The sequence below is a fragment of the Sapajus apella genome, unplaced genomic scaffold (genome assembly GCF_009761245.1).
Source record: "Sapajus apella isolate SASKATOON/1434 unplaced genomic scaffold, GSC_monkey_1.0 scaffold9, whole genome shotgun sequence".
NCBI classification, from domain to species: domain Eukaryota; kingdom Metazoa; phylum Chordata; class Mammalia; order Primates; family Cebidae; genus Sapajus; species Sapajus apella.
In genome coordinates, this window is record NW_022436949.1 from 31,782,051 (window position 1) to 31,806,124 (window position 24,074).

The following is a 24,074-nucleotide window of genomic DNA, read 5'->3' on the forward strand; positions in this document are numbered from 1 at the left end:
ACAAATGTTTGCTCTTTGTCTAATTTTTATTTTATTTATCTGTTACCATTGGTTTAAGTAATTTTCTATAATTTAAGCTAATATTACATAGGCAATTCAACCACATGAGCAAATAGCTCATTCACTTATAGGAACTTTTTTTTTTTTTTTTTTTGAGATGGAGCCTCACTCAGCCACGCAGGCTGGAGTACAGTGGCATGATCTCTGCTCACTGCAACCACTGTCCCCTGGTTCAAGCAGTTCTCCCATTTCGGCCTCCTGAGTAGCTGGGATTACAGGCACCTGCCACTAGGTCCAGCTAAGTTTTGTATTTTAGTAGAGACGGGGTTTCACCATGTTGGCCAGGCTGGTCTTGACCTCCTGACCTCAGGTGAACCACCTGCCTCAGCCTCCCAAAGTGCCAGAATTAGAGGCGTGAGCCACCGTGCCCTGCCCACATATAGAAACTTTCTAAAATGTAATCTTAGTCATTTTTCTTTTTAAGTGTTCCTTATGATATAGTTTTCATCAAGTATACAACGTATTTTGTACCCTACTTTTAGAAAATAATATTTCCATTAATAGGTTGTAGTAAACTTTAACAATATATCAGAACAAAACGAAATATAAATCAATGTAAAATCCATACATATTAGTTTACCTTACTGGTTTCACAGTCTTAAATAATTGCAATGACAACTGATTAGCCATACGTCAAATCCTGAGAATCACTCTAAAGTTTTTCTTTTCCTTTGCTTTGCACAATAAAGTGTATAATTCTACCCCACAAATAGAGAACCTTACATTCAAGTAGAAAATGCATTAACAAATAATTGCAATACATTCTCTTAAGTTCTATATCAAAGTATGTGTATAGGCGTATATCTGTGCTTGTGTGTACATAAGCACATATTCATGTACAAATAAGACTACACACACATGTAAAGACATAGCGATACACAATGGTTGACATAAATATACAATGAAAAAAAGGTGAAAATGATCAATTATAAATGGAACTTTGGCTGGTTTGGTGGCTCATACCTGTAATCCTAGCACTTTGGGTGTCTGACGTGGGAGGACAGCTTGAGCCCCAGAGGTAGAGGCTGAAGTGAGCTGTGGTCCCACTGCACTCCAGCTTGGGCCACAGAGTAAGACCTTGTCTGAAAACAAACAACAACAAAAACAAAAACAAGTGCCTGGAACCATTAAATAGGATGCTTTATTTAGGTAAATATATACACTTGGCCCTTGAACACTGGTCTGAACTGTGCAGGTCAACTTATATGTGAATTTTTTTTTAACCAAACACAGACTGAAAATGTGTTCACCAGATGAAAAATTTACATATGCTGAGGGCCAACCCCTCAAATATGTGGGTTCTCACAGGGATGACTGAGGGACTTGAGCATGTGTGGATGTTGGTAAATGTGGGAGGTCCTGGAACCACTACCCCATGTATATCCAGGGACTAATTTACTGTAACTAGCAGAAGGGCTAACAGTAGGCTATTGAGTTTGAGATAATAGGAAGGAAATGTTGTATTGGTCTTACAAAGGAGTATGAGAAGCAGAGAAACTGAAAAGTTAAAAAAATTAATCTTATGCTTCTATAAGATGTTTAAAACATTATTATTAGAGAGTTTAGGGCAAGTTACAAAGGGTGGCTAATAGGGGCAAGAAGACAATTTGAGAGAGTTCATTGCAGTAAGTAGGGAAAGATGGATTTAGAAGTAACTGTGCTCACTCAGAGCTAGCAACAAAAATGAGAACTAGGAGACAGCACTGACAGGATACAGCATCGAATGAAATGTGTTTGAGACAGAGGCACCTGGTGTTTAACATTAACAATATTTTCATGTTGTTATTAATAAGAACAAAAATTATAGAAGCTTAACAAGATGGTAATGGGGAAAACCCAAGTCCATATTTTTACTAGATTTGAGAAGATGTGTAGGTATTAAGTGTAAAATACAAAGCTGATAGTAAAACAGATGTCAGCTTGAATAACAAAAATGATGAACCTTCCCCTGTGTCATTTTGGGTAAGTTACTTCATTTCTCTTGGCCAACTTTCATTCATTGTGTAATGGGACAATAATATTTTCTATTGGTTAGTTGGTTGTGAGAATTAAATGTTATATATAAAATGGTAATGTTTAGAATGGCACTAGGCCCATGGGAAGCATTGATTAATGTTGAAAATTATTATTATCGGTCAAAGGCAAGGCACACAGCCTGACACATGTGTTCTTTTTTTTAACAAACAGCAGCTGTAGTTATTATAGGTGTCAAGATATCTACATGAAAAAAAAAGGCTTTCATGGTACCTGGAAAATAGGTCAAGACTAAGGCAAAGAGGGTAAATGCAAGAAAACTTTGACAGAAGAAACCACATTGAAGAAAGAAGAAATAGGACAATGGTAGCTGAAATCATGAGTAGAAATGAAGGCTGGGTTTTGTTCAGAAAAGCAGAAGAGAGCAGTAACAGAGAGGTGCCAGAGACCGTCTAAGTTTGCCAAAATAATGTTTAATAAGAATAGCTAAAAATATAACCCTACAACCACTACTCTAGATCAAAGAGAAAAAAATAAACACAGGATTCTTAAATAGAGCATAGGAAAGAATATAAAAGAAAAGAATTTACCTATTCTTTTTTATTTTCAGTCGCACAATCCTAATGATTCTGTAGTTAGTTAGAAAAGCCAGAACTCTTTTTTTGAAAGATCTATCAGTTGGAAATGTCCATATTCAAAACATACAAAGTGAGACTTTCATAATCTTTGATTCTCTAATAGCCTAAGAATGGTTCAGTGTGTGTTTACTTTCAGGAAAAGACGGGGGAGTGTAACTGAAATTTTACTTCATTTAATCCTTGCTTCCAAATATTCATTTGGTTGCCAAGAAAATGAGCTCATTTTTCTTCCTCATGACTTGTGTTTTCTCTCCTTTACTCTGTGAACATTTTAATAATAGGAACCTTGTTGATCTAGGTTTTTTCTAATAAGCATTTTAGGTACATATTTTGCCTGCATCAGTGAAACAAATTTTAAGGAAAAATTTTGAGTTTATTAGAAAAAGAAAATAATTTCTAAGGATTTTTCAAAGTTGTATTCGGATTTCTGGAAAGTCCTCCTTTGTGGGGAGTATAATGGTTTATATATGTCATCATTTTAAAATTTATTTTACACAAAGTGGTTGTCACGTACAATTATATTTGCAAATGATTCTCCTAACACCCTAGTAAGTCAAGTAATACAAGCAAACAAAAAGTGATTCACAGGATTTCACTTTGTTTTATAGAAAGTATGGTCATTCAGACAATGAGGTAGAAATTAAACTTAATACAAATTTTGGAAAAATACTTGGGGCATAGGTGAGAGTAATAATCATGTGTCCAAGATTTAGGTCCATGCTATCTTATGGAACAAGAGTATGATAAAAATGCTTTACTTAGTATTCTGAGGCATATATCCTAACACTCTTTCCTTCAACCTTGAAATTATTTTCTAATGCACTATACTTACTATATTTGACTTTGTTACTCAGTGTATCTTCTACTTGTGAATAATTGTGTGTGAGTTTGTATGCATAATGATCTCTTAACTTTTTAAGATTAATCAGATGATAATAGTTACGAAATATTTCTTTGGATGTTCATTTTATTTTTAGCACAAGCTTTGAAGTTATGCACATTATGTGGGAAAGGCCCCATTGATTACTTTTCTGAAGGAAATTGTGTTGCAATACAATTTAGATATTAATATTGCATATTACTGAATGAAATCCTTGATGAATATGTACCTGCATTGATTGTCATGAGAAATATTGTCACCACCCAATGAAGGTTTTTATTTTCAAAATTCTTCACAGTTTCCTGAATGGACTTTTATATTCTCAGAATATGACCATCACCAGAATTAGTTGCATGGAACAATAAACATTATGAAAAGCCTAACCGTCACACCATTTACAAAGCAAACATGCAAACGATGTGAGATATGTCAACGTACAAAGCACAGATGGTGACTGAGTGCCAACATTTTAAGTGATTCTTTTCAGTTGATCATGCATAATTTAATATGTCAGTCATTTAAGGCTCAATAGGAAACAGAAAACTTGTGGGAAGTAAGTGAAAACAAACGTCTTGGAGCCAATATTAACAATAAGCAAACTACAACACAGCAGGCAAAAAATATTATTAGATGACTTTCCTGCATTTGGATTTCGATTTGAAAATTCTGTATTACTCTTTTCCTCTTCCAAAGGGACCCAGAATTCAAAGAATGTAATGTAGTTTTTATTCATTTTGTTGAAAGTTAGCTTCTTGATATTGAAGTATTTTTGTAATAGCCAAATGCAGATATAAATGGAAGAAACATTAAAAATATGATGTTTCTGACATATGTAAACCTTTATTGATGAAAATATTAGTAGATGTGTATAACACAAAAACTTAGAAAACCTGTAGATATAATTAAGCATTTCTTTGTTGATAACTGTTACTACATTTTTAGTTTCAAGTAATGTTATTCAGATTATTTTAGAATTAAGTAAGCGTCTTTTAATTTCACTTTGGAGAATACTTTCTAAGGAAACAATTAGAAATTCAGACAAATACTTAAGTACAGGTTCTGTTACCAAGAGATAAAGGAGGATACATTGTTATATGAGGATAAGATATCAATGATATTAAAATGTGTAATTATAGTAACATCTGGAAACAATTTATTAAAACAATAATATTAGTTATCTTTCAATATCAAGAGAATAGTTAATGATATTTTCTGACATATACTTTTTTGAGCTTCCAAATTGGGCATGTATACTTTTTGAATCTGAAAAAAATGTTAGAAAAAAAGGGAAATATTTGAACAATACTACATACATATATTCTCAATATTTTTAAATGTTATAAATCTCATGGTCATAAAGATAGCAATGGTAGATACTGGAAACTAGTAGAGAGGGGAGAGTTTAAAAACGGTTGAGTACTATGCTCACTGCCTGGGTGATGGGATCAGTTGTACTCCAAACCTCAGCCTCACACAATATGCCTATCTCATAAACTTGCACATGTGCCCCCAAATCTAAAATAAAAACTGGAATTATTTTAAATTTCCATAAAATATATATGTTCATTGAGAAGATATTCACTATAAGCCTTTTGATTTACATCCTTCTAGACTTTTTCTAATTATTTATAAATATACATTTACTAAATTGTCTTAACATTATGAATATTGTTTTTTAATCTGCTTTGACTAATTTGTAATTTTAAAAAGGAGGTTGCAGATCTTGCTTTTAAAAAAACCTTCTTTACTGTTAACATTTTTCCATATCAATAAATATACACCTATTTCACAATTTAAAAAAAAAAAAAAAAGAATTAAGTAAGCGTGATGTGGGCAGTGTAGTAAACTTAGCTGTTCTTTAAATTTTTAATTTACAAAAGTACTTTAAATTTTTTTTAATTAAATTTATCCATTCTATGCATTTTTATGTGAAACTGGTAGGTATATGCTGAGAGTTTTATTTATCTACCTAAGTTAATTCTACTATAAAAGGTAGTGTGATTAACTAGTGATACATAAATTTACAATTGTATAATTGCTTTTAAAGGTATTGGAAAAAGAAATAAAAGACTTCATTATTAACAACTACCCTTAGTCAATAATGCAATAATGCCATAAGGTGAATTTTTAAAACTACAGGGAAAAAGTGCTCTACAAGCCCCATTAGGTGAAGTTACAGCGGCACAAAGCTGTAGTGTAGGAAGTTTGCGTATGTCCAAGGAAAAACCTAGAATTAAGAAACTATCAAAAGCACTGAGCATTTGAACTGCTTCTCACCCAAGTTTCCAGTAATTGTGGCTGGTGGCCCAGAATATTAGACAGTCAGCTGGGCCACCTGCACTTGTCATTGCTCAAGAGTAACTGCAAGCCTGCCTAATATCAAAGTGTTGTCAAAATAAGGAATAAATAACAAATGTAAAACAATGTTAAATTTCCTTTGCTTTGGCCCATGTATATTATATCTTAGATACTTTCCATCTTTCCTATAGCTACTATGTTAATATAAGTGTAGTATGCAAATAATTAGCATTTTACTTTTGCACAAACCTATACAGGTGTTGAATACAAAGATGAACTATATAAATGAAAGAATATCTGAATTTACATAGGCTACATTTAAATATGGTAAATATTGAAATTCACACATTCGTAGTAGAACATTATGATTTGAAAAATGTGGAATTCAGATGCAAATATAGCTCTGGATATATTAAAATTTTAATCCTATTTCAACACAAAATATTATATTTAATACATATCACAAACCGTTACATTAAAAGATTCAAATGTGATAATGTCAAAACTGAAGATTGAAAGCTGAAAAAAGTAGAGACTTCCATAATAGTATGCGTTTTTTCTTTTTTCATTTTTCTATAGCTTTAAAACTGTACTTGGAAATTAGAACAAATTCTATCTAAGCAAGGAAAACGGCTGAGAAAAGCAAAGGATCAGTCTGCTTTACTTTCATCTATCTTTCTATATTTTTTCTATCTGTCACTAAGACAGAAGAAAAGCTAAGCAGAAGGCTCAGTATAAGCTGTGTTTTGGAAATTTTTACAACATAACATATAAAGCACATGTTCTTAGGAGATTTCAGAAAAAAATGTAATTTTTTACTATAGTTATTTAAATGTAGCACTGATAATTAAAATTGACAACATTCAGAGTTTTTAAGGGTGTATTTGGGATCATGGACAGCAAAGAACAACATTTTAAAAATTGTTAATTTTCTGGTAGTAATAAAGCATATATTTTTATACAACACTATATTCTCCAAAAACCATAATTGTGGTATATATTTAATAAAATATATACTGAATTTGTTTACATACTTAATATGTATTTATTATCAATGTATATCATATCCTTTTAGAATAGATATTTATTTTATATTATATATACTATATAGGTCCTTTTATAAATATGTACTTATAAATATATCTGTTCTCTTTAAAAGTTCAAAACAGCATATTAAAATATTGAAAAACGCTTACAATTAAGAAAACTGCTGAAATTTGACTCAGTATTTCATACATATACTTTTATTTTTCTTTTCAACCAAATAGTTATTAGAATCTCTAAAGATTCAATTGTGAATTAAAGTAAAAATATCTGTGATTAGTTTGGTTTTGTAGATGTTTAGTTTGGTTGTAACATATTGTTGTTGGCTCTGGGAGGTTGACAGTTGTTATCACAAGCTTCGCACTCTAAATAATTCTTTTTTGTGGTCCAATATTAAGGGGAAAAAACAATAATTGAAAGTTGAATAGAATTATTTCTACTAGATAATGAGCATCCTAGATAATAACTGGAATTTTTTTCTGAGTTTTGATCTCTTCAGCAAGAAAAGAAGCTAAATTTTAAAACTTAGTATTTATATTATACTTGCCTTGGGTATATATATTTTCTCAAAAAATAAATGTCTGATTATATTATTCTGTTTTCACACTGCTGATAAAAACATACCTGAGATGGGATAAATTACAAAGAAAAAGAGGTTTAATGGACTCAATTCCACATGACTGGGGAAGCCTCACAATCATGGCAGAGGGCAGAAGGCAAGTCTCACATGGCAGCAGGCAAGAGAGAGAATGAGAACCAAGTGAAAGTGGTTTCGGCCTTATAAAACCATCAGATCTCATGAGACTTATTCACTACCATGAGAAGAGTATAGGAGACACTGCCCCCATGATTCAATTATCTCCCACCAGGTCCCTCCCACCACACATGGGAATTATGGGAGCTACAATTCAAGGTGATATCTGGGTGCGGACACAGCCAAACCTTGTCACTGATTAAAGTGAGTTTGCTATTGTTAGCATAAAAACCATAGAACAGCTGGCTTTTCCCATAGGTGCAGTAATCTGGGATTTGATATGACAATTTCCACAATGATCTTGTCTGCTTTTTCTGTGGACCACACCCATAAGGGAAGAGTATGTTCAACCACAAATTATACCATCTGAATGGCATAATATCATAGGCTCCTCAGAGTGTCCAAATATCTACTCTACAAACTGCCCCCACGTTTTGACAATTGTTATTACAATATGTGTCCAAATATCATTTTCAAAACACAGAAGATAATATCATTCATTATAATAGTTTTATGTGTACATTACACACCTAGGATTGTACAAGCTTTTGCCTCACTAAACTATCATTTAAGAAGTTATTAATTGAGACTTAGGAGTTAAATAACTTGCCAAGTGATACACACTAGCAAGCTGTTAAACTGGGATTTAAACTAGAATTCTAAATTTAAAGCCTTTATTATTGCTCTGCATCATTCCATTACATTATATTTTATCGAGACTATTGTTAGGCAGAAAATGCTACTAAGTGACAATTAAATTAGAAAGACCTAATAGAAAATGAAGTTTCTACTGGATTTACTGAAAATAAAGATGTTAAGAAATGTTCCTACTTTGTGAATTGAGGAGAATTTTAAGATAATAAGATCCAAAGTCCTTTCTTATGACAGGGAAACTTAGAGTGTGTATAGCTAATTCCAAACTGCACAACAACAAATAGGGATTAAAACAGATGTCAGCTGACCTCTATCAGCCTTGATAGAAAGAGAAATTATCTAGTCTTAGATTTATACTTTCTCATACTTACTCACGATTTCCCTTTCTCTATTGGAGCATCGGTAACTGTTCTGGCAATAATGCTTTAAATATTGCTTTAAATCTGCCTTCTAACTCACTCACCTCATGAGGGTATTTTATCAAAGGGAGTGGGCAGAGGAAGATAGTCCAGAGTGAGTATGGAAAAGAACCAAAGACCAACTTGCTTCTCCACTTAATTTTATGGTAAGCTTAGCCTGTCTGTTGACTAAAGCAGTATAAGCTATAGAATATACTCACTCAGGCTGGGCGCGGTGGCTCAAGCCTGTAATCCCAGCACTTTGGGAGGCCGAGGCGGGTGGATCACGAGGTCAAGAGATCAAGACCATTCTGGTCAACATGGTGAAACCCTGTCTCTACTAAAAATACAAAAAATTAGCTGGGCATGGTGGCGCGTGCCTGTAATCCCAGCTACTCAGGAGGCTGAGGCAGGAGAATTGCCTGAACCCAGGAGGCGGAGGTTGCGGTGAGCCGAGATCGCCCCATTGCACTCCAGCCTGGGTAACAAGAGTGAAACTCCGTCCCAAAAAAAAAAAAAAAAAAAAAAAAAAAAAGAATATACTCACTCACACTGTTTAATGGTGCCTTGCAGATTTATTTATATGTGCTTCGAATCATAACTGTTTTCCCTGCTGGAAACTAAAAGTAAAATTGGCCCTTTTTTCCCAAAGAAGCCCTTTTTGTATTTTTCATATGCAGAGGACTATGGCAAGATGGATTCAGTAGATTTCACAAAATAGAAACTGAACATGGCCAAGTGAAAAATACAGCCTGCAAATGTGAGAAAATAAATTAGGATAGACACTGATAAGTATTACTAGCAAAAATTCATTATTTTTAGGATCTGATAGCAGAAGGGATTCATCAAAATATGAATGAGCAGCTAATCACAAAAGAGCCGAGCAGAGGACCACCTTAGCTAGTGCATAGATTCTAAACTCATGCATTCTTTGTTTTCATGCAGGACATTGTGAGTGCAGCAGAGTGCATCTGCTATACCATTATTTAGATCCTGTCTTCCTGTTAGCTATTAATATGGAGGCCTCATGTTCAAGAGCACTTTGGAATCACTGATTTGATATTTAGCCCAAGAATATTATAGGGATCATCAACAAATATTCATAAGAAAAAACAGACTTCTGTAGTGTTAAGTCAGTAAGAGTAGGGTTGTTACTACATCGTAGTTTATAACATGCTTATACAATGAACTCAATAAAAACTTCCCATTGCCTAACAAAAGCAAGTGAAAATTAATAAGAGATTACCCTAGACATGGGCAAATAGTCCCTTTGAGAGGTTACTTGCTTCTATGTTTGGAAATAGATGTAAACTCAAACACTGAATAAGATTACAACCACCTTACCTAGTACCAGATCATAGACATCCTATAAGACAAAGCAGAAACCAACCATTCCTAGAAACTCTCTATGCTAAATAGAGAAACAAGGACCAGAATTCTGGATTTAACTCCATGTAGGTAAAAGCAAAAACTGACCATCACTGGAAATTCTCTGATTTAAACAGAAAAACAAACAAAAAACCCCCCAGAATTCTGGACCCAACTCTTGGTACCCATAAGGAGCTGATCTTAAGCTGATCCTATGCTTTTTAATGAAAATTATAATCACTGTCTAGATTAAGAAGAAGACCCAGAGGATCTACAGTTAATTAACTAAGACAGGATTTTACAAACACATTCCAAGGAACAAATAGTCCAGAAGATGCCTCCAGTAAAGCATTTATAGACAAATACATTTGGGAAATCATAGAAATTCAGAAAGCACATTAGCATATTAAAGTCTCCAGTTGAAAACATCTGTGCAGCTTTGCAGAATAAGTTTATTTCTAAATTTATTTGTTCATTGTATTATTGGTTTTGGTAAACTTAGTTAATACTGAGTTGCTGGCATTTCCAGAACACCTTTTAGGAATGAAACTAATGTAGAGATCTCTTAGAGTGATGCAGCTGTAACCGTGGCTGTAGAAAAACAGCGTGAAAAGGAAATGTGTTATATCAAAAAAGCAGAAGTCAGAACAGTAAAGCCATGTCATACAAATCATTAAGTTGTATTAGCCTCAACACACTAAAGGAGTAACCATGCGATTGACCTAATCCTGGCAGCAACGGTAGTTTCGGCTGTCAATATATGATCTCATCATGGTAGGAATACAAACATTCCACCTTTACACACAGAAAATGATATGAAGCCTGATTATTTGTATGCTTTTATGTCATTTTTAGAGATTAAATGATTTATTTTGTCTCATAGGAATGTCTAATGTTGACATTTTTGTCTTTTATTACAACTTAAAACTTCCATTTGCCATATTGAGGTCAACTTGCTTCAAAATAGGAAACCAGAATGAATTGCTTTGACTAATGTGCAAAGAAGGTTTCTTTATAGGGTCTCAAGACAATAGCAAGATGAGTTTTCTAAATGATAATATGGATATTTCGTGGCATAAGCATTCTTCAAACAAAGATTAAAATACACATGCCAAGGAAGGGAGAAAAACAACATAGTGAAGGAACTAATCAGAAGTATCACTGGGTTTAGTTTACTGCTTTTGTGATTTCAAAAGTGTACCTTCTAACAAAGCAACAGGAATCTAGCCTTGAAATGCTAATAGGTCTTTTCTGAGTTATTGATAGACAGTAAAAGGCTTTCTCAACAACAACAAAAAAGACACATATAGCTTCTGTAAGATACTTTGAATGGCTCACAGGAAAATGAGAATATGGTCTTTCTGCAAATACTGACAGCAGCAGCTACTTCTCTACATTACTTACAGATATAGATGTAGAAAATATGTAATAAAATACCAAAATATAAATAATAATTGTTGTATAACATTTCGAGTGATTTATTTTCTATATTTTATGTTCTCTTTTGCCCCTTTTTCGAGATAAGTACTTATTATTTTGCCAGTCATATAAAGTAGAAAAATGTTTTCCTAAAATTAATCTTTAAAAAGATGAAAGAAATACAAAATTCGAAGTGGTTTGACAAGATTTTACACAAATCTCAGAACAGATAGGTCTGGACAATTAATATTATGATGTTTAATGTTTCAATATAAACACATTTTATTTATTATTTGAGAATAAATGAGATACTCAACTTTGCCTGTGGAATCAGACCTTGGCAATCAGCACTAGTTTACTTTCTAAAACAAACATCTGTTTTTTCTCAGGTTACCACATAATCAATTTCAAACATAGTCACCATTTATGATTGGACAACCTGCTATTTCCTTAACTGAATTCAAATTATTGTAGTCCTTTATAAACTTCTTTTTCTTCAGCAGCCTGTGCTATTGCCAAATTCCTTAAGATGTTCCTGCAAGCATCATTGTGCAGCAATGTCCATTAGAAAATGCACAATGTGACGAATGCTTTAGGCTAACGATCTGCCTTGAAGCAATCCTGGGTCATGTCAGGAAGATCCAATTTCAGCCAAGATAGGAAGTTGAACATTCTCAGCGAAAATTGATCATGAAAGTGTATTAGTTTAGCAAAATGCCAATCAAATGATGCAGGCAGAGATGAGCTAAAGAGGCTAATGGGGAAAGTGAGCACATCTTTGGCACACTAACAGATAACATATTGTCCTGTGGCTTCCAGCTCATACTTTCCACTTAAAATAAAATTCTCAGACAATTCCTCGGTTGTGATACACTGTGAGCCCAGTGGTCATGGTCAGAGGCATTACAATTTAGCTTTATGGGGCTAGTCTGTAAAAGAGGGTGAATGACAGGAAGTCAAACCACATACTGACTGATAAGTTGAAGCAGGGTGATCGCAAACAAGTCAGGCAGAGAAAACATCACAAAACCCCATTATTTGGCAAGTTAAAGCACTGTGAGAAGGCTGAGAAGTGACAGCAGGGAAAGAAAAAAATACATACGAGCGTGTAAGCTACTGAATAAGGAAAGCTCAATTTGTGCAAAAATGTCATGAAGTCCTTGGGGCAGAGGCAAAATCCTGCACGATGACAGGTCCTGCAAGCAGCGGTCATAGCCAGTGACTAAGAAACAGTACACAAATATTCTGTAGCCTAGACTGCATTGCAAGTAAGAAGTTTATGTTTTCAACCAAGCTCATGGAAAAATATTGACATCGAATATTTTTAAAGATGGGAGCCTAAAAATGCTACCTTTTGCTGAGTCACACAGAATAGTAATGAATTACAGAGTCATCATTTAAATTGTAAAGTATGATTTGTTTGGAATAATCACTGAATTCTAATTATGCACAATTAGTGAGATTTAACACCTTTAATTGTTTAAATATGTAAATGGAATTCATTCATTTTCTGAACAGGTGCACTGCTATGAGAGTTTTCAAAACAGCTGTAAAATTATTGACAGTTAAATGAAAGAATAAAGAACACTTTTACATACTTGTGCTGACATTACACCTCTTTTCTTCTTCTTTCACTGAGATCCACATACATTGCAGAGACAATACCTGTCATTGAAAATATTTTTGACAACCTATCAGAAATGATCTTTCCTGACAACCTGTCTCCAAGAAGCTTATCCTTCAGGGTTGCTACAATGGCCAGTAATACACACTTGATCCATTGACTTATTTAGGAAGTAGAGTGGACAGACCTTACTAAGTAACAAGAGCTGTGGCAAAGTAAAAAGGAGAAATCTAGAAAAACTCCCAAGATACGATGCTGGGTAAATGTTTAGATGGTGAATCCAAATATAGGTGTACAATTACTGTAACATATCATTTTAAACCTAACATGCCAGTAGCCTGTTCCCTCTCAATATCACCTTTCTACTATAGCATATTCAGAAGGTATTTGGTAGAACTCTGGTTCTACATGTTACTATATGTTATGTAAAAATCTTTTTTGACAGTCTGAAATTATTGTGAAATTCTAAGTTATACAAAGTTAGGCACCTTATAAACTATAAGTCAAAGACTTTCCATATTAATGTGTGCATTATATATCTTCAAAGAATGATTATAGGATGCAACTTCCTGACTTGTCTAAAACTTATTTGTTAGTTGAACTCCCCCACAACATTTTTGACAAACTAAAATTGCATGAAAAAGGCTTCAATCAATTACCTTTCTGTTTAATAATTTAGGTTTATCTAAATATATGTATCTTTCTTTTTCTTGACTTCAGATTCATTGAGGGAAGCAGTGCGATATTGTCCATCTCTGTAATGCTAGCACCTAACATAATTCTTTAATGTAGTGAAATTCAATAGATGTTTATGCAATTAATATCAAATGGTGATGATTGTATTACAGTAATTCTAACACTGTATCACTCTCAAATTAACATGATGCTAATTTTTTTCAATTTCTGTCAATTTGAGCATAATTTGATAAATCTTGAAAACAATACAAACAGAGAAACAGCTGGTAGAAACTATGCAACGTTTATTCTCTAAAATCCTTGAATCTCCTATTATTCTGTATACATACCACTTAAAAACTAATTTGTATAGATTTGATATCTCCAATTATCATAATCATGCATAATTAAAACACACACGCTTTCTGGGATAGGCTTGCTAAATAAATGTGGTTGAAACCTTTAGGGTCACCCAAAATGAGACACATCATTGTGTAGGCCCATCCTCTTGAACCTGTGACACAGTTCTACTCAAGAGAATATGGTAAAGGTGATGAGATATCATAGTGATTATGCTTTCTTAGATGGCAAAAAAATGAGAGATTTCGTTTATGTAATTGAGGTCCCCAGTTGATTGTCATTCAGTTAATACAAAGGGAAACTATGCTGGGTATGGCTAACCAAATTATTTTCAGCCTTTAAAACAAACAAACAAACAACAACAACAACAACAAAAACCTAGGTCTTCCCTGAAAGAGGAGATTCAAAGGAGCAGAAACTCTTTAATTCCATAGCTGGCTTTGAAGAAGCAAGCTATCATGGACTATACAACGAAACAAAATAAATTCACTCACCAGTCTGGAGAAATGTATCCTTCTGTAGTCTGGCTTCCAGATAAGAACACAGCCCAGCTGATACCTTGATTTCAGCCATTGCAGATCGTGAGCAGAGAACCCAGATGTCAATCAGAAGTGCCCTGGTGTTGGACTTACAGAAATAATCAAATAAAACATGGATATTGATTTAAGATCCTAAAGTTGTGGTACTTTATTACACGGCATAAAAAATTCATACAGTCATTGAAAATTAAAGCTCAGGAAAAAAAAAAAAAGTTTGTTTTCAGTATATGTGTGTCCCAAATATTACATGGGGAAAAATATTTGTTTCTTACCTGAAATTTGAATTTAGTATATAGACTGAATTGTATTATTTATTTATTTGTTTGCTTATTTATTATTTTAAAATCTGCCAACCCTACTGGGGAAATTCTGTTCACATTTATCACTTTTTCAACTCTGTAGGTAATTCAAGAGTACTTTCTGCTTAAAGTTTATTTTGAGAAGAGTAGTAAAATCTCAACAAACTATTCTAGGGGAAAAAAAATGAAGGTCACAAATTAAGGAATGTTTAGATTTGTATAGTGTAGAGAACCTGTTTTGCTTTACCATTTTTATCCTAGCCATACCCACACATGCAAGTAATTCAAAACAGGTTGTCACTTTCAAATACATACACACACAAAAACACACAACCATTAAAACATATCCCTAAAACCACATGCTATGCAATAGCTTAGTTCTCTCTAAAGAATATTTTATAGAATGTCCTTTTTAATCAAAACTAGAACAATTAAAATATTTTTTAAAGTCTATTTTCATTTAATATTCAAATTTCTGTTAATATCACAGGAATCCAAGTAAACTAGTAAAATAATGAATACCAGACTTTTGGATTACAACTGTATTTTCTTTAAACATGGTACCTGCCATTAAGTTCCCAATACATTGTGAGAATTTCTCTATAATGAGGCTATTGTTTTAGACTTTAGAAGGCCTTTAAATGAAAAAGTGCTTTAAATAAAAGCCCAGGTTTTGATGTCGGTGAAATTCGGTTTAATCCTACTTTCTTACAGTTGTTCTAAATACAGCTTACTTTTTATACATTCACTTCAGGTGTTTATGTAATGTATCTGACAGAACTATGTTTATTAGAGAGAAAAAAGCAGACAGGAGACAAAGGCCTGGTGATCATGAGGAATGTATAGGCGTGTACTCTGTCAAATGCTTTCACCTATGTATTATCCCTTTTTACCTTACCCAAATGCTATGAGGCAAGTAGGGAAGATGGTATTAATTTCATTTTCAAAAGAAGAAAATGAAACAGCAAGGTTGCATAACTTGTGATTTGGCACTTGAACCACAGCTTCATGTAATTTTTTTTTTCCAATTTATTTTGTCTCAATTACTTTCACTTACAGCATCTCAATTAAGAAAACCCTATTATTTATTTGTAAAACTCTTTCTTTGTGTGAGGCTACTTGAGAAGACAAAAGTAAAAGACACAATTTACAGGCACAAATACTGATTCATAATATTTCAGTGATGAATAGGAATTCATGGATAGAGGGCAAAGAGCTAGTTCAAGCAGAAAATGGCTTATATCCTGTATTTCACCAGGGAAGTAATTCTGATCTCGGTTTGTTTTGCTCATTCCTCCATCACCGTAGTATGACTATGAGATCTCAGATCCAGCTGTCACAGAGGAAGTGGAAATTTTCAAACACGAGTATCAAGTCATCTTTTCAATGTGAAGGTTTGCGGCTGCCAAATAAGAAACACCATTTTGTTTTCAGGTATGTGAAAGTAAATCATTATACATAATCCCAAATCTCCATATTTTAAAATATGATAATGATAAAGTTATTTTATCCTTGTAGAGAGGCTGTTTATACTTAAAATCAGTCTAGGTTTCACATTGGTTTAGAGAATTAGATCACCTCTTCTTTTTTTTTAGGGGTCTATTGAAAAGCTCTCAGTCTATCTGGGTAGCTCAATCTTTGATAGGTAAATTGTTCTTCTGTTACTGAGACTGCAGAGAGGTTAGTTTTACCAAATGTAACCTTTATCTTCATATACAATAATGAATGCACATGGACTTTCACTTAAATGTCATTGTCACCTGGATGTTCATGAGATAGGAAAAAGTAGTTCACTGCAAGGGAAACCACTTCAGCCAATAAATAACTGTGATATATAATGCCATTTTACCCTTTGAAAATAAGAAATTACTTACATGTTGGGGATTTTATTTATTTATTTATTTTGTATTATATCCCTTACTCATATACATTTGAAAAATGGTTGTACACTTTAAAAATGCCGTATGATTAATTTTAAATGGAAAACAATAAAACTACTGCCTAAATCATCATTGTGATTAATTTAAACACAGCCAATGCATCATTTGATTTCTAGGTAGTTCTATATACTGTTTCACAGATGCTTCTTAATTTTGTGTCAGCTCAGAAATAACTAGAAAATATTTAAGAGCTTTTTACATATATAAATGCAAATATATGAATATATTTTTATTATAGAGTTTTTCATTCCAACATTAGGTTTTTAAAATGTCACAAACAATCATTAGTTTCCTGAGAGATAACCTAATTTGGGCAGTGCGAAATTCACTGGTTTTAGGTTCACATGAATTTCAATGACTGTTTTATTTTTATTATTAATCTCAATTGAGTTTTAAGTTATATTTCCTTTAGTTCTAAGTCAGCCTTCAAACTTTGAATATGATTCAATTACTTCAAATTCTGGCAAGGATTCATAATATTGCATTCCCATAGGGGAGCAAACAACCATATTTAAGTATTGTTGGTATATTTTTTGTATGAAAGTAAAGCACTATAGAATGGAATTTTATTATTAATATAATTGGCAGAATAAATTATTCCCAAGGGTCAAATTATTCTATTTTTTATGTAGAATCTAAATTTTGCATGATGATCATATATTTTGCCAGTGTAGGAGTCAGACTCATTTTCTGATCACGGTTATAAATATTTATCTTTTTTTCCATATTGTGAAGACTTGTTAAACCAAAGTATATTAACTCATTTCTATTTGACCTTATTACAGATATGTTAAGGAAATCACATCTGAAATTTAAATCTGGCATAATTCAGAATAATTACTATCTAGAGAAATGAGCAAGTTTTCCTAAATCTTCTGAGGAGAGCTTTCTGATTTTCTTTATTATAGTTTTTCAATTTTTTTTAACTTTTTCTTTAAAGAAAAGGTAATATAATGCCTATTATGAGCCAGCCACTCTGGAAATATTAACACATTTAATCCAAATAACAACTCTATGAGTAGTAACCTGTCTTGTAACTGAGGAAACTGCATCACATCAAAATTGGATAACTTGCCCTCAAGAGATACATATATTACTTTAAGACAGAGCTCAATGGAATATTAATGAGGAAGAAAAATTAGAGAATTTTATTCTCTAGAAATCTCTACACCAGTGTTTCAACAATTTAATTCTATATCTAATATTAAAAAGTGGCTTGAACACACACATATGTACACAGACACAAACACACACACTCTCTACAACTTTGATTTAATCATTTTTAAAAGACACAATGTACAATGTGTTCCTATTATTTGACCAAAGCCTCTTTTCTTTCACAGAATTCGAAGTAATGTTTAATGAGACACTAATATTCACTTGACCTGGCTAGGCCAACGCCGCTCGGCTCCATATGCCTCCCTGAACGAAACAATAAATGTTGGCCCACAAACTGCCAACCAGTTTATAAATTAGAGCCCAAGTGTCAGGCTGCATCTAGGCATATGGATAGCAAACTTACACTAGGAAGGACTAAAACTCTTTTCTTCCTGCCTCTGAAATACCCTTGCTTACACACTCTTGTAAGAGGAATTCAGCTAATATCATTCTAAATATTATCTCAGCAATTTTTTAACAGTTGTACCCCTGGATTTTCAGTGTATCCAAATAAATGGAATCAAAAGATGTCTTGTTGAAATTTAATTTGTTCTTGAATCAGGAAAGGAGATCATTTAAGTATAAAAAAACTTTTTTCTAAAACATATCTACAAAATGCAATCCCACAACACCAGGGATGGAAAGGCTTTTCTAGTACATAAGCAATTGGCTCCTAAAGCACGGGAGGGAGTGTCTTGGACTGAATTCTAAAGTCGGGCTGCCTTTCTTCATCATATTTGGAGGAGGTGCCAAAAGCTCTTCATTTATGCTACGTATGCTTCATTTATGCTCTGTCTACTATGTATGAAATATTGTTTACCAACCAACAATAAATGTTTTAATATTTCTTTCTAATAATGGATATGAGTTTGCTTTAGAACTTTTTATCATGTAATATTCACATATAAGATATGACTTCACAGGAAGGGCAGAATTTATAGTAAAACCATCACAACCATCAGAAGGGCAATAATGCAGTATTGTGTTTCTGTAACTCACTACTTTGAATGTGGGTAGCATCCTGCATTTTATTAGTGATGACACTCCTTAATAGCCATTTTATGTAATGAGACCATCTGCCAATACTTTACCAAGAATTCACTACTCCTCTAAGTGTTAAAAAAAAATAAAAGTACTTAAAATGCTTTTTTTTTTTTTTCTTTGCTATGCATAGCTTGTTCCTTTAAAGCTAGGGAATTTCAGAGGTTTGACCTATTTCAGAATATTATTCTCTAGCCTAAGCTCTTTGACTACATCCCTTTTTAGATTCACATCAAACTAATTCTGGGTAGAGTTTTGTGATCTTTGACATCAATATAATAATCTTTGATGCAAAGAAATATATGATTCTATTCACTAAATTACAACCAATTACATTCAGACCTTTGACCCAGTTAATGACTTTGAGATCAAGCAAGACAATTGGAGGGACAGAACACTTTCTTGATCATTGCCTGCAATTTTCTATGAATTGAAAATTTTACAGTGGGCTAATTGGTGGTGCACTGACTTCCTCCCAGAACTGAGAAACAAAGATACATTAAAATAGTTGACAAAAATTGTATCATTAAAAAGCACAAAATTATAAAAAGATAGAGGATATAAATTATATCATACATATTTTATGTAAAGATAGTATCATAATTGTATACCCTTTTTATTAGAAATTGTGAGTTTACTTTGTAGTTTCCCTATTAGTTAGGATTCAAACTTCTTTTGTGTCCTAATTCATGTCTTGTAACTGGACTAGAAATTTAAATACAGTCATTCACAGCAAAATGGCATTTATGTCAAATACAGACTAAATATACTCATTAGGTTGTGATGGAACTGAAAAATTCCTATCACCTACTTATTTGTGTTATCATTGCTTTCTGTATTCAGTAAAATAACATGCTGTACAAGTTTGTAGCCTACAAGCAATAGGTTACACCAGGCAATCTATATGTACAGTAGGCTATATCATCTAAATATAACTAGCAATATGTTATGCCACACAAATCTAGGTGTGTAGTAGGCTATGCCACTTAAGTTTGTGTAAATATACTCTATGGTGTTTGCACAATGATAGAAAAACCTAACAATGTATGTATTCTCATCATTAAGCAATGCATGACTGTATGTTTCTTAGTTTATTTTTCCTAAGAATATACCACATAGTGGGTGATTCCTAAATCATAAAATTTATTTCTTACAGTTGCAGAGGCTAGGAAGTCAAAGATTAAGATACAGACATTGGTGAGAGCTGCTCTCAACTTCCAATATGGTGCCTTGTTGCTGTGCCCCTGTATGGCAGAAGGTGAGAGAACAAGAGAGCAATCTCTTTTATCTCTGGCCCTTTTATTAAAGTGCTCATCCTATTCATGAGGGCATAGCCCTAAAGACATAATCACCTCTTATTGGCCATACCACTTAATATTGTTGCACTGGGAATTAGGTTTCAACATGAATTTTGGAGAGAATGTCATTATTCAGTCATAGCCTTCTGTCCTACAGAAATCACACCTTCTTCAAAGTTACCATTATTTTGGAATAAATTTGACATATTATCTCTAAAGAGAATTAAGATTCATTTTTCTTCCTCAACATTATTCTCCCCTTTTTTTTTTTTTAACAACTCAAGAGAAGAGAAAAAAAATTAAAGTTTAAATCCAGGTAACAGATTGCCAAACCAAGAAATGTTTTCTTGTGCAGAATACCAAAAATCAAGCTAAGACAAAAATAGAGCAATTATTTGAAATGGAGGAAACATTTTAGATGTGAAGATATTAACACCAACATAATAAACCTTTGAAGATGTTTGTTTATTTTTTGGTTCAGTGAAAAGTCTGTTACATATTAGAATAGAAATTGTGTCCAAGTCTTTATGGAACTATTTATTCCATTGATGATAATTACTATTGAAAATATTTCATTCATCCAAGCAACTATATCTGTGAGCAGTGGGCAATAAAAGTTGCCAAGGATTTTAGGCTAAGATCCAATGTATATTTAACTGGAGTTTTGAGAAACTCCTGGAAACTAGGCCATTCTCATGTTATGTATGTTAACAATAGTTTCCCATAGAAGATCCTAGAATAAGATTGTTCCCATGAGTTACACTGAAAAATGTTTCCCACATACACAGCTTATACTACATATGAAACAAAAAACTTAAAAATAAGAACAAATAACCTAATGCTGAAAAGTACTTTAATGAATCTGTAAATGTGTTGGTTATTAATTATATTGTGTTAATTTCTAACATAAACACAAAATTACAGGTATGTTAGCAATTCAAATTTGAAATCAGATAGCTTTATTTTTCACAAAAGAGGAGATCCAAATTATCACAGTCATCTAATATTTATTTTATTGACTATGTATTTCTTTAGAAAGGGTGTGCTTAATTTCCCACAGATTTATTTAAAACTGTTTTATAGTATTCTCCAACATGAAATCAGTTGGTATAATTTCTATTATTGTATTTTTAAATTTTTGCTTATGTATGTTACTTATATTTATGTAATTATTTTAATTTTATTACAATTTTTTCTATGCTTTGGTGCAATTTAGATCTCCTTCCTAAAATATGTGTGTGTTTGTGAATGCTTATCTGTATTCATCTTGTAAGTTAGAGCCGTAGTTTAGCTTTTCCAATTTCTGTGTCACATAGATCTATGTCAAGATCTATGCTATCTAAAGGCAGGTCAGTGATTTATTTACATTACTGGTTAAATAGGGTATTTTATTTCTAGTCAGCCCTTCTTGTACATGTCGTATTTATAAATCCAAGGTATTCATGGCTCAGTACAAAGTTAACTACAAAAAACATTTTAAGACTTCAGATATTTAGGGGAATGTTTGAAGACATTAACATTTGTAAATGATTATGTGCTGGGCACTCCGTAAGTGCTCTATTGGTTGCTATTTATTGTTAATAAAGTTTTCAAAAATGATTATTATGTACCTACCTTTTGCCACATATATTTAACGTTACATAAATATACAAAGCCTGTAGCTTCATGGGATTAACATTCAAATAGATGATTCAGGAAAATCACTTAAACTCACCAGATTATTAATGGGCTGGGTTGTACTATTAGGAATAAATACAATATATGTGCAATTTTTATAAATGTATGTTTTCATTGCTTGACAGTCTTCTAAGAGCTAGACATAGAACAGAGGAGAAAGAAAATGAGAGGGCTACGATTATGGGAAAGAGTAATAAAAGGGCAAAGAGCAGGGCAGCTAATTCCGTCTTAGGAGGGATGAGGTGAAGGTAACGCTGTGGAAGGTTTTCCACAAGAGATGATATCTAAACTGACAGCTGAATTATGACTAATGGGAGTTAGTCAGACAAATGAGATGAGGTAAGAAAGGAAGAATGTTCCAGGTAGTTACCTCATTTATGGTAAAAAATAACCTGAATAATTTTAGGTAATTTGTCTGTTAGTTAATTATCAGAACCTTATTTTATCGCATAAGACATTTGAAACTCATAGAATTTAAAACGTGTATTCACCTGGGTTCACTTAATTAATGAGAGAGCCTGAATTGAAACCTGTTCTCTCTGATTGTAGAATATAAAATATTCTTTCCAATTTGCCACCATGATGGTACACACAATAGGGACTAAATACTTATTTGTGGTTTGAGGTGAAGAACCTGGAATAATCAACTCTAGGAAATTTGAACATTTTATCAATTTTTAACTTAAAATGTTGCATATGTCAGTAATATTAATATTTTATATAATATGAAGTAATAGACAATAATTATTTAAAGCCTTATGTGTTTTACCAATAATAATCCAGAAGCAGCACCACTCTTAATGCTATCTGATCAACACAATTTCACTAACATGAGGTTTTCGCATATGGTAGGGCAGGCAACTAGGCAATTTTACATGTATTTTCCTAAAAAGATATGACTATTGTTATTGTTTCTGCCCTAGAGGAAACCCCGAGGTTTGTTGTCTCTGAAAAGGAAATATCCAGAGAAAAATTTCAATAAGAGCAGCAATCATAAATGCCTCCAATAGTTATAGAAATATGTCAATACAAATAACATGCCAGTACAATTTTCAAAGAACAGCTTCTGCTGTGCCTTATGCTGTTGTCCCATTACAACAAAAAGTGATGTAAAATGTTAATCAAATATCAATTCATAAATTTATTTTGAATATAGTAATCCTGAGCTTTGAAAATAGAAATATTATTGGAAATTCAGCTTTAGTTTTTTAAATAACACAGGGCATTTAATTATTTTATTAAATGTTCATTTTTAAAGCATATATTTATAATCCATAATAATTTAAGCTTCAACATTACATGGGACATTTTTCACCTAAATATATTAAGGCTAAATTAAACATTGCCTTAGGCCAGAAATAAGCTTTCCATCAAACAAATGCAAAAAAAAAAAAAGTAAAAAAGAAAGATGTTTTCCAAAAGCATTTGTTTTTGCTCTTTGATTATTTTGCTGTTGAAAGGGCCCAAATCTTACTGTTCAGATAGATCTTCTGAAAGGATTTTTAAAATTTTTGTTACAAAGGCAGAGAGTTTTCTTGTAAGTATAATAAATTTTGACAAGTATCCTCTGTTTCTCTGAAACACATAATTCACTTTTTATTTCTCTTATCCTCTACTATTATAATTATTATCAATGAACTTCTTTAGTCCACATAATATGATTATGTAGAGTAAGAGCAAAGATTGTGGAACAAAAAATCTAATTAATATTTAAAAATTATTTTAATTTTTTTGGCATGAAATAATATTTATGCATGTGGGTTAAATAACTTGAACATCTTATTCTACATAAAAGCATACATTTCTCTAAGTAGCCATTGAATAATATCACTGGAAAGGGTGATAAATAACTTTTAGTAATTATGTTCATAATATTGACTGACTATGTTAACTTCTCTTCCGGGGTCCACAAGGGGTGTAGTTTCAAATGCAAGCACTTCCCAGCTCCATGCCTCCATCCACCTCCCCATCCGGGA